This window comes from Alexandromys fortis, unplaced genomic scaffold (genome assembly GCF_014885135.2).
Source record: "Alexandromys fortis isolate MF-2015 unplaced genomic scaffold, M_Fortis_MF-2015_v1.1 scaffold_39, whole genome shotgun sequence".
Lineage (NCBI taxonomy): Eukaryota > Metazoa > Chordata > Mammalia > Rodentia > Cricetidae > Alexandromys > Alexandromys fortis.
Window position 1 is genome coordinate 9,545,892 of NW_026067918.1, and position 13,090 is coordinate 9,558,981.

The following is a 13,090-nucleotide window of genomic DNA, read 5'->3' on the forward strand; positions in this document are numbered from 1 at the left end:
CTGCCAGCACCCTATTTGGTCCTTCCTGATCAAGATTACTTCCTGGCTGGAAAAGTGAATCAGCCATACAGTGTAGCAGAAAAGTAGCAAAGCCCTTCTTGAATCTGGCGTCAACTCCAAAGCCCTAGGACTAATTTTAGGCTCACAGAAACCCGGAGGAAACCTGCATCTGATCAGCGATTGTTTTCTGGAATCCACAGAGCTCTCCTTCTAAAGGAGCTGGACGACCTTTGCATGACGTAGGTCACAAGACCATCCTGGCACAGCTGGAGCGTCTTGCATTATTGAGTACGGCAAACAGTGCCCGAGAAGCACCGATGTTGCAGAGGTGTGAAGTTTGCACTTCACAAAACACACAGGCGAGATCAGGGACCTTGCTTGGAGGAACTCGTTTTGCTTTAAAAACAACTTTTGTGGCCAGGCAGTGGTGGCACACATCTTTAATCCCAGCACACTTGGGTGGGGAGTAGAGGCAGGCGGATCTCTGTGAGTTCTGGGCCAGCCTGGTCTACAGAGAGAGTTCCAGGACAGCCAAAGCAATACAGAGAAACCCTGTCTCAAAAAAAAAAAAAAAAAAATCAACAACAATGACAAAAAATAACAAAAACTTTTGTATAACAATCAATAAATATGATTTTTCGCAGCTATCTGTGGTTCAGTCCATCGGAGACTGTTCCATCCCGCTGCTGAGCAACAGCAATACATCCTACAACGTCTCTCTTTCTGCAGTTGTCCCACGTGACTCAGAACACCAACAATAAAGACAGTGCTTTGTGCTTAGAAGCAAATGCAGAGCCAGGTGAGAGCTGCGGTTGAGAACGAGGCCAGGTCGAGGAGGAAGCGACATTAGGTGGAAGCAAGATGAAGTATAATATAAGGAAGGAGTCAGGAATGCCAGGTCCTGAGTCAAGAGCATGCTTCCTGTTTCGGAGATTAACACGAAGTCAGTGTGTCTGTGTCTGAAGCAGACAAGGATGGTGGTGGGTGGCTGGAGCACTGGTGACTCCAGATCTCCTCCTGACCGGGAAAATCTCCCCACAGAGGAGGAGGAGAATGAGCGGTTTGCTTGGTGAACAAGCGTATGCCCTCTGAGAGATGGCAAAGGCGGAAGGAAACCTTGCCCTTCCAGACAGCCAGGAAGGTCCAGCCCATCTCTGGCATGCTCTCGCTGTGGGCAGCCGGTCCCTTTCCTCAGCAGCATGGTCTCTGGAGCAGATAAGATGGGGTCTGGTGTGTTGGCCTTTGCCTGTAATCCCAGGACTCAGGAGACAGAGTGACGGACCAGCCTGGTTTAAGACCAGTCTCAAGATGAAAAGCTGTCTTGTTGACCTGGATTGAGGTGGGTGGTCCTCGGACTTCCCACAGGTCAGGGAACCCTGATTGCTCTTTGGGCTGATGAGGAGGGGGAGTAGAAAGGGGGGGGGGGGAGGGAAATGGAGGCAGTGGCGGGGAGGAGGCAGAAATCTTTAATAAATAAATAAATAAATTTAATAAATAAAAAAAAGAAAAGCTGTCTTATTACAAGGTCAAAATAAATTCATTCCTGTTTCCTGTAAAACTTGCATTTGACCTCACCTTGACCCATTTTCTGGAATCTGATACGTTCCACACTCTATACCCTAACTTCTACCCTGATAAGATGTTCAGTCAAATCATTTTGAAATATTCTGCCAAGTTCCTACATAACAAAAACCTCTTGGAAATCCCCTAGCCTTGGCATTTGGGAGGGACTATATAAGCCCCATTTTTTCCTATGTTCAACACCATTTTCTCAGACCCCACTCTAGGGAGCTAGCCTTGTCTAATGTAAGATAAAGCTTACTTAATTTGACCAAAGAATTTTGGGTATTAGTCTTTACTCTAGTTAAATCTAGGTAGATTTAAAAAGAGACAAGAGATAGTCAAAAGAGCAGGGGTCTAGAGGGTTAGCTGAGCAGGGGTCTATAGAGGGTTAGCTGAGCAGGGGTCTAGAGGGTTAGCTGAGCTGGCGAGAGCACTTGCCGCTCTCAGGAAGGACCTGAGCTCACAGCCATTGGCAACTCCAGTGTCAGGGGCTCCTACAACCTCTTCTAAATTCTGTGGCACCAGCAAGCACAGGACACAAACATGCAGACAGGAAAAAATAACTCATACACAAAATTGTCTAAATTTTTATTTTTTATTTCAAAGGCAGACTGGTCTACACAGCAAGTAGACTCCGTCAGCCAGGGCTGCATAGCAAGACTGTCTCCAAAAAATAGTCATGATTGGGAAGGATTCTGAGAACGACAGAGTTGTAAAGCCAAGGAGTATGGAGGTCTTCTGGGCTCTTGCCATGCATGGGCCAAGGCAAGCAGAGGGCAGAAGGGTCCGAGGAAACGCTGAAGGAGACCCCAGACTCAAACAGTATGTAAGAGCCAAGAGTGTCTACTATCCCAGCATATGCATATTTTTAAACACACTGTAACCCTTTTAGAGGCTTCTTTCCTCTGGATCTGTCTTTACTGAGCATCTGTATTGTCCTTCAGTTGCACGAGACAAATCTTTGTGGGGTTGATTTTGGTTTTCTGAGACAAGGTTTCTCTATATAACAGTCCTGGGTATCCCGGAACTTACTTTGTAGACCAGGCTAGCCTCCGATTCACAGAGTGCCTGTCTCTGCCTCCCAAGTGCTGGGATTAAAAGTGTGTGCTGCCACCACCGCCCGGCATGAGATGAATCTTAAATTGCTGTGTTAGCCTCCAGCATTGGTGGCTGGCTCCTCTCTCCTTGGTTCCCTGAGAGCCTAGCTTCAAGGCAGAGGTATCAGCAGGAGCCATGTTTTCCACTTCAGCTCTGGGAAGTTAATGGGCCCACACTGCCACCCATTGTTCATAAACCGCATTTAAGTGTTGGGTAGCAGGGCCTCTTAAAAGAGCCACACTCGTGTTAGCCACTAGCACCAAGCCAGGAAGCCACCTCTTAAAGGAGCTGAGTCTCTGTTCACTGCTAGCATCGAGAAAAAATAGTTATCAAGAAGATGCATTTGACACTGTTTTTATGTGTTTGGAACCTCTTTTTTTTTTTTCAAAGCTTTCTTGGGTCTTATGTGAATCTAAGACCCAAGATGTTGCCTGATGGCGGGTACCATATGTAGGCAGACTTTTCTGTCCCACCAGACAGTTCCCAAATAACCACACAGAGACTTATTAATTATAAATGCTTGGTCGACAGCTTAGTTTGTCACTAACTAGCTCATAATTAACCCATATCTCTTATCTACGCTCTGCCACGTCTCGGTACCTTTTCCCAGTACAACAAGTTCATCTCCTCTCCGTGTCTCCTCACGATTCTGAGCTCCTCCTTCTCTCCTTCTTCCTTTTTTCTCTCTTTTTGTCTGCCTGTCCCGCCTAACCTCTACCTGTCCAGCTATTGGCCAGTCAGCTTCTTTATTAACCCAATCACAGTGGCATATACTCACACAGTGTAAAGGAATATTCCACAGAGCAGAGGGGAAACAAATGCATGCTTTCTTGTGATAAGTCCACAGCCCTCTGCCTAGAGAATGGTGCTGCCCGCAGTGGCCTAGGCAATGGTGCTGCCCACAGTGGCCTAGGAAATGGTGCTGCCCGCACTGGCCTAGGGAATGGTGCTGCCCGCAGTGGCCTAGGAAATGGTGCTGCCCGCAGTGGCCTAGGCAATGGTGCTGCCCACAGTGGGTGGGTATCCCCCATTTTAATCAAGGCAATCCAGACAACCCACCACAGAAACACCCTTGGGCTAACTGTTGCAGACAATCCCTCACTGAGTCTCTCATCCCAGGCTGTCTGGGTTGTGTCAAGTTGTCAGTTAGCATACTCTTTCTTTTCTGCCACTGTAGAAGGCTCCATTCTGGTAAACAGGTCTAGAAAAGAAGAATAAAGTGAGCACACAGTTCCTTTTAGACTTATTATCTGGAACTATAAATGGTTGTGGCACGGACAGCAGTTGTTACAGATGGAGCTGCCGAGGAAAATGGGCTCAAAAATTGTGGGAATCCGGCAAGGAGTGGCCGCTGCTCTCGCCAGTCTTCCATGGACCTGGGGCGGGGAAGGGGTGAGTCTGAAAATCTTCTGGGATCGCATAGGAAGAAGTAAAGGAAGAGCAGGACCCCCGCCCCCATAGCCAGATGACTCTGGACCCTAGTGGCAGGGTCTTTCCTCTGGAGATTGGAAGGGGACTGTTAATGGGATTGGGGAGGACAAGGTTGTCCTGTCTGAGGAGATTTCACAACAAGCGGACGCCATCTACCTTGGGCAGTGGCTGTCCTACAGCCAGGAAACTTAAAAGATTGACTGGGCCCTTCCTCAAGTTCCAGAAGGAGGGAGCAATGGCTGGGAAGATGAGAGTGTGGTATAGATGTCATACTCATGCTCGCTCACGTGAGTTACCCTTCACCCGCACCCCTGGACTAACCACTCACCCACACCCCTGGAGTAACAACTCCCCCAAACTCCTTTACGTAACCCCCGTCCATTCACTGATCTGCCAAACTCCCTGAGGAGTGATTACTTCTTAGGTCTGTCACTAGTGAACGTGTTTGCTCTCATCTCTCCCGGCAAAGCTGCGTAACTGAGACCAACAGCAACAGCTAGAGCTTAACCCAGAGCTTAACCTTAGAGCTTAACCCAGTCCTATCCGCGCCCTCCACCGGGGACCTGTCCCTTCTCACCATATCTACCGTTTCCATTCCCCAGTGCCCAGCTCAGCGAGGAGGTGGCCGTGCCAAGAGCGAAGCTCCTTAGCCCTAGACCATGCCAGCCCAGCCCTCCCCTTTACTCGGCAGCCAGGGTGAGTGCCAGTTTGAGCAGCGGCAGGAGTAAAGATGGCTCAGATACGGTAGTGGGTCTGAAACCGGGTGGATCTGACATTTCCCAGCCTAGAGTTAGGAGTTTGCCTAAGACATTGTCAAGGGGCTGAGGGAATTGCTGTTGAGTGATGTCAGTCCCAGACTAGGGAATAGAAGCTGGCTTTGCATTAATCTCCCACTTGAGAGAGGGGGCGGGGCTAGGAGTCGACACCATGCACACCCAGACACCGGGTTGTAGAGGAGAAGTTAATAGAATCATGGTGTCTAGGGAAAACATTAGAAGGAAGAAGCTGGTTTTCACCGTTATTTAAGGAGAACTTCAGAGTGACAATTGTTTTCTAGAAGAAACCACTGAGAAACAGCGGTAGCTGTGTTATCCGTAGAGCTGTTCTGAAGCGGCTGCATGGCCTTTGCACGGCTTTGGTCGCAGGACCATCCAGGCACAGCTGGAGGTCTTGGATTACTGGGCACTGCAAACAGTGCACAGTAAGGACTAACGTGGCAGGGGCTTGATGCTCCCCTTCAGAAGGATTAGCTCAGGGCCTTTGGCATCGGGAATTGTTTTACCCAAAAAACACCTTTTGTGTAGCCATCAATAAACGCACCTTTGCATGCTGTTTGGGGTTCAGTTCAGCAGTTCAGAGAAACTGTTCCTCCCTGCTTCCAGGGAGCCTAAAATTCATCTGGGAGTGACCTTGTGTCTTCGATCCACTCCTGAAACACAGAACATCCCATACCAAGTTCTCAGCACAAAGGAGGTTTATTACAAGCATTGGGGGCCTCCAGATCGGACAAAGACAGACGGCGGGTCTTTTTTGCAGGAGTGGGCTTTTAAGGAGAGAAAAGGGGAAGGCTGTGTTAGGATGAGCCAAGAAGTCCTGAGTGGACCTGGGAGCCAGCACAGTCAATGTATGAATTTTGATTGCTGGACCTTGGTGTATTGATAGTAATTTTAGTAAGGTATAACGAAGTGGGCAAATAAGGGGATAGACTTTAGGAGCTAGCTTTGGGAATGTAATCGAATGGTTTAGCAAGGGGAAGGGGAGGGGAAAGGGTAAAACCTGCTGGTGCCATGTTAGCCATGCTGTGCCTGTTAGAGAACCCTTGCTCAGTGAGCTGAGCCAGCTCAGCACAAAACACTGGAGGGCTGGGGAGATTGTCTCATTGGGTAAAGACACCTGCCAGGCTTGAAGACTTGAATCTGATTCCCAGGACCTTCATGGTAGGAGGAAGAGAACCAACTCCTACAAGTTTTTATACACACACCACAAATAAATAAATAATAAAATTAACAAAAACAACAGCAGCAGCAGCACCAAAAGAACTCACAATCAATAACACAAAATCATCAGAAAAAAAAAATCAAAGCACGTAGCTTCTTTTTCGACTCAATTCCATTGCTTTCCGTCATTACCCCCAGTCATCTTCCTCTCTGACACTGGCTTTACTCTGTCACCTCGGCCTCAGGCAGCCCTGCAGTGAACCTCACTGTCTGGGAAACTTAGGTGCTGGGCCGAGGATGCAGCTCAGGCAGCAGAGTGCTTGCCTAGCATGCTTTTGTGGTCTGTTCCCTTGCACCATGCAACTCTAGCATGGTGGCACGTGCCTGCATTCTAGCACTTGGGAGGTAGAACAGGAGGATCAGAAGTTCAAAATCGTCATCAGCTACATAGTGAGTTCAAGGTTATCCTGGCCCTGATGAAACCCTGTCTTTTTCCAGACTCAAAAACAGCTGGGGGGAGGTGGTGCAGACCTTTGATCCCAACACTCGGGGAGCAGAGGCAGGTGGATCTCTGTGTTTTCAAGGCCAGCCTGGTGTACAGAGCGAGTTTCAGGATAGCCAGAGCTACACAGAGAAACCCTGGCTTGAAAAAACAAATTTATCTCAGTACTTGGGAGGCAGAAGCAGGTGGATTTCTGTGAGTTTAAGGATAACGTGGTCTATGCGTTCCAAGCCAGCCAGGTTACACAGTCAAACTGTTTCAAAACAAAACAAACAAAAAGAATTCTGGCCAAAAGCACATTTGGGTAAATCCAGTCTTTTTTAATAAGTGTGCAGAAAATACAGAGCAAAGAAGAGAAAGAAAGAAAGAAAAGATGTCACCAGCCAGAACTAGTTTCTTGACTCAGCAGTTAAATGCGCTGGCAGTTCTTACTGAGGCCCCGGGCTGATTCCCAGTAACCCCTAGAATAACTCACAACTGCCTGAAACTTCAGCTTCAGGACATCCCACAGCCTCTTCTGCCCTCTGAGGACACTAACCTGGGCTCTGAGTTTAGCACAGATTCCAAACTTTCGGACCCTTGATTCAGCTTGCCCAAAAGGTCCAAACCCAGTCTCGTGGTTCTGCGCTCCACCACCTCGCACAGTGTGTAAGCAGACCGTTTCAATTAGCGTCTGAAAGTGCGATTTGCACTCCTGAGTATTCAAAGTTGATCCCACACCCACCCCCCACCCCCGCCCAGCCCGCTTCGGTTTCTCTCCTCGCCTCTTTTCTTCCTAGAACAATTTCCTTAATTTTGCCCCCTTGCCAGCTGCTTCCTCTCTCGGGGCGGAGCTGAGAGAGAGCCAGGCGCCGCCTTGCAGGTGAATACCATCAATTGCTAAAGGGGCTAGACGTCTGACTGCTTGTCTCCACGCGGTACGGTTTTGGAGCGCTCGACACAAAGGGATGAAAGAACTTAAAAGGGGCGAGAAAAAGACTTTTCAAAACTCCTTGATTGCAGACGCGTTTCAGCATAATTCAGTGAACCTGGCCTGAAGGATATGGTTTGGAAAGTACCCAAGCTGCCACCTGATTCCAGATTCCGGTCTGCTCTGGGAGAGTGGCACCGGCCCCCAGGGCTCCCAGGGCTGCTGGTGAGTACAGGGATGGAAACTGGCCCTGGAGGCTCAATGGGTGATTTGATTTGACACTTAGTGCTGCTTTGATAAAGCAGGGCTGAAGAAACCAGGGCATAGCGCCGAAGGGCGGGCGCAGGGGCGGATGAAATGTGCCGCATTCATCTGACCCAGCACCCCGTGAGGACGTGGCTGTGCGCAGGACGAGCTGGATTTCACAGACTGGGGGTTGGATTAGGCTGAGGTCTGTGCCCCAAACTCTAGTCTGCTTAGGGGAGAATGCAGATGAGAGGCTGGGCAGAGAAAGGCCCCAATACTACTGGCGTTGGGATGCTTTGAGGCAGTAAAGTTCGATGAGTTTAGGAACTAGCCTTGCAGCCACTCTTTGCGGGGCGCAGGACCTGGCCCCATTCACCCCAGAGCCACTGGGAGTCCCCGCAACAACCTTCAGTGCTACGGCCTCCTGTGGAAGGATGGGTCAGGCCTTGCCCCTCTTTGGGGATATGATCAATCACTGCAGACACTAGACCTTGAGTGTGGTGCATCGGGGACTCCACTCTCCCTGCCAGAAGGGGATGGAGAGAGATGGAGGGGTAGAAGGTTGGATGCCATGCTTTTTGGTGGTGGTGGGATACTATGTTGCTCTGGCTAGCCTGGAACTAGCTATCTATGTAGACCAGGCTGGCCTAGAACTCACAGAGACCCACCATCTTCTGCCTCTTGGTGCTAGGATCACAGGTATGTGTTAAAATAATATTTTAAAAAATACTTGTTTTGTTTGTTTTTTGATTTTTTTTTTTCTACACAGGGTTTCTCTGTAGCTTTGGAGCCAGTCCTGGAACTCACTCTGTAGATCAGACTGGCTCAAACTCACCAGAGATCCAACTGCCTCTGCCTCCGGAGGGCAGCAATTAAAGGCGTGTGCCACCACTACCCGGCTAAAAAATACTTTTAACCTTCATTAATTTAGTATGTGAAGGTCAGAGGTCAACTTGCAGGCAGTCAGTTCTCTGCCTTCACTAAGTGGGTGGTGGGGATCGAACTCCATCCAGCAGGCGTGGTAGCAAACACCTTTACCCGTTGAGCCTTGTCAGGGGCCTGGGGTGAGATAATCTTAAACGTGTGCCCTTTGATAAACTAAAGCTACTTCGAGTACGTGGTTAACAGAAAGCAGGAGGGGAGCTGAGTACAGGGCACCACCTGTTACAGTGTTCGCATTGGGGCGGGGGCGGAGGCGGGTGGTTAAAAATACAGTTTACAAAGAGAGAGAAAGGACTCAGAATGGGCCAGCTAGCGAGCCTAGGGGAAAGTGTGCTAGGAGCAGTATGCTGGGGCTAGAGAGAGAAGGCTCAGCCGCTCACAGCTTGGGCTGTTCTTCCAGAGGACCCGAGTTTGGTTCCCAGCACCCACAGTGCAGCTCATGACTATCTGTAACTGTAACTCCAGTTCCAGGGCTCTGATGCCCCCGTCTGGCCTCTGTGGGTACACATGGCACACACGCGTACATGCAGGCAAAGCACATATACACAGGAAAATTCAAGCAAAAACTTTTTTTTTCTTTTCAAAAGATCACACTGAGGTGCTCGAGAGGTGTCTTTGCAGTTAGGATCTCTGCCTGCTCTTTCAGAGGACCCAAGTGTCCTCAACATCACACTGGCTGTCACACGGTTGCCTGTGACTTCAACTCCGGGGCATCTGAAGCCTTCTGGAGCCTTCTGGCCTCCATGGCCATCGGCACTCACATGCACACACATAATTAAAATTAATAAATCATATTTATGATCACATGTGGGAATAAAAACCAAAGTAATCCATCCTTTAAAAAAAATTATGAGGCCATCGCTGGGCAGTGGTGGCGCACGCCTTCAATCCCAGCACTCAGGAGGCAGAGGCAGGTGGATCTCTGTGAGTTTGAGGCCAGTCTGGTCTATATAGTGAGCTCCAGAACAGCCAAAGCTACACAGAGAAACCCTGTCTCAAAAGCAAAACAAAACAAAACATTATGAGGCCACGTGTGGTGCATACATTTAGTCTGAGCACTCTGGAGGCAGAGGCAGGTGGATCTCTGTGAGCTGGAGACCAGCCTGTAAGTTCCAGGACAGCCAGCACCACCTAATAGAGAGACCTTGTTTCTTCAGTACGGCCCCCTGAAAACAGCAATTACTTTCAGTGCAGGAAGCCTGGCACCAGCTAGTTCTGTACAGAGACGAAGGTACAATGACGACTTTACGGAAAAAAGATCCTGAAACTGATCTAGCAAACAAGGGCTTGCTAACTAGATACGAACGTCTCAGACGTGAGTTTGAACCTGTACGAGTGTGTCATGAGCCGAGACTGTCTGTGTAGTAAAGGCTGCCTGGTGGGGGCAGCAGAGCAGTGTGCTGGACCACTGCAGTGGGAGACGCTGAAGGCCTGGAGGCTGGTTCCCGGTGGACAGAAGCTCAGAATCCCGGCAGTATCTTTCTTCAATTGTGTAGCTCTGGACCCAGGAGCTAGAATTCTGATAAATGTTCTATTGTGGCCTGCCACATGTGTGTTCTCTCTGCTCTTCCATCCTGTCCTGAGTTTCTTTTTCTTCTTACCTTTTAAAATATTTATTTATTTTGTAAGGGCCCGAGGAAACGCTGAAGGAGACCCCAGACTCAAACAGTATGGGCCATTTACCTGTACAAAATAGCCACATTGGGGCAGGGCCATTTACCTGTACAAAATGGCCACGGCCCCAAGAGGAGCGTGCAGGTTCCTATTAGGCACAGCTAAGGGGAGTTTTAGGGACAGTTAGATCATCTCAAAATGACTGGTTCAAGCAGCAGTTACGCTAGTATACTTTGATTGACGGAGGTTTAGCCTTATAATGATATAAGGTTTAGCCTTATAATGATATAACTGGACACACTTGCACAAGCTTGGGCAAGCTTGGACTCAGAAGGGGTTGCTGGATTTGTTCTGAGCCATCCCGAGGCTGGCTCAGGCCTCCACCCTGTATGCAAGGGCATTGTGGATAAATGGCCCTTTGTGGGAGAGACACCTGCTTTGTCCTTCTCAGAGAACTGAAACCTAAACTCAGCTGAGAGACTGGGAGAGTTTAACCCCTTCGGTTTGTGTGAGCCGGTGCTGGAGGGGACGACAGAAGGCGTCAGACCCCACGGACATGGAGTTACAGGCAGCTTGAGCCATCCAGCATGGGTACTGGCAAGCCAGTGTGGGTCCTCTGCACAAGCAGTACATGCTCTTAACTGTTAAGTCACCCTTCCTGTGCCATTTTTTAAAAATTGCCTTTACATTTCTTTTTAATGGTGTGTGTGTGTGTGTGTGTGTGTGTGTGTGCACGTGCGGAGGGCACACTCAGCCGTCATGGGGGAGGGATCCGAGGACCTAATGGGAATCGGTTCTTTTCCATCCAGTGGACCACACGTACTGAACTCAGCTCATTGGGCTTGATGGCAGCATCTTTACTGCTGGGCCACCTCTCCTCTCCCCTTTTCTTATTTCTTCTTCTTCTTATTACACAGGGTCTTTGTAGTCCTGGAACTCACTATGTAAACCACTCTGGCCTCAGACTCAGAGATCTTCCACTATTGCCTCCTACTTGCTGAGACTAAAGATGTATGCCACCGTGAACAATCCCTCCCTCCCTCTCTCTCTCTCCCTCTCTCTCTCTCTCTCTCTCTCTCTCTCTCTCTCTCTCTCTCTCTCTCTCTCGATTATTTTAACTGGATGATGGTGGCGCACACCTTAAATCCAGCACTCAGGAGGCAGAGGCAGGTGGATCTCTGTGAGTTCAGGGCCACCCTGGTAAAGAGTGAGTTTCAGAACAGTCAGGGCTACACAGTGAAACCCTGTCTCAAACAAAAACCCAAAATATTATTTTCTGTGTTTTTCTCTGTGTGTGCACATTCAAGTGCATGCATGAGCGTGTCTACTCATGCCTACATGTGCACACAGAGTGTCCACTACCATTTTCCCTTACTCCTTTCAAAAAATATTTTTTATTGGTTTTTCGAGACAGGGTTTCTCCCGTACTCCTCCGAGGCAGGGTCTCTTTCTGAACCAAGAGCTTGCACCTTCTCAGCTAAGGGGGAAGACAGCAAGCCCCAGCAATGCTCCTGTCTCCACCCCCCTCAGCACTGGGTGACAGGTGTTTGTGGGGGCACCCAGCTTTGTGATAAACTTCCATCCTCGTGATTGTGGAGCAAGTTGCTCGGTCTCCCTCTCAACACCCTGCGTCTCACCGCTGTGACCGGGCAGATTAAGAGAGGAAGGGTTTACTCTGCCCGGTTTGGGGATACAGTCGACTACAGTGAGGGAGTCACGGCAGTAGGAGTGGGGTGCAGCTGGCCACCCTGTGTCCACTAAGGAAGCAGGGCAGGATGAACGCCTGTGTTCAGCCCACTTTCCCTTCGTTATTTAGGAGCCCAGAACACAGAACCCTGCCGCCCACAGTCAGCTTCCCCCAGTTAAACCTCTCCGAAAACACCCTCCCAGACATGACTAGGTGTATCTCCTATGTTTTACCAATCGACAACCAGTGTTAAATGCTGTAGTTTAGCTGCAGGTAAGAATGGATCACAATATCCAACAACCCACGTGAGAGTTTATTGATGGGGGAGGAGGGCTAAAAGAAAAAGTCGTGTCTGCTGACCAGGAAAGGAAAGAGGCAGAGGAGAAGGCACGGGTGGTGCTCGCTTTTAAAGGGGCCTTGGCGCATGTGTACAGAACCCTACAGCACCCATGCAGACCTAGGCCTCTGCCTGAATGCTGACAGGTGCGTCTTGCCAGGTGACGGGGGCGGGCCAGCACGTGCCTGAATGCTAACATTCCCACCTTTTGCTTATTATAAAAAGGTGGGGAAATTAAACGGGATACCAGGTGGGACAGGGATAATGGCGCCAAGTTCTCAAGACTGCTTCTGGCTGACTTAGAGGGCGTCGACCATCTTTGGGGGACCTAAGAAAGCTGGGGTGCTGGCGACGTCCTGGGGTAGTTGGTCATTTCACACCAGCCTTATGCTTCTCAGCGGCTCTAACGGTATTGCTTTTTCTTGTCTTGACGTTTGTGAGGTAATAGGATTTTCCTCTTGGTTTCAGGTAACAGGGGGAATGAACGTTTTGTGTTGTCTTAGCAATGGCACCAGGAATGTTTAAAAACGGCTCCTGAGTCTGCGGACACTTTTACTTTAGTGTGTGTGTGTATGTGTGTACATGCCCCATATGAGTGCAGTGCTCATGGAGACAAGAAGATGAGGTTCGTACCCTTGTAGCTGGAGTTACAGGAGGTTGAGAGCAGCCGGCTGGACATGGGCTGTTGGAACTGAAGTCCTCTGGAAGAGCAGCAATTACTCTCCAGGAGTCTGTACTCACACTCACAACACACACACACACACACATGAGCATGTAAATGCACTCACACACATGTACACGTGCACACACACACACACAAAAA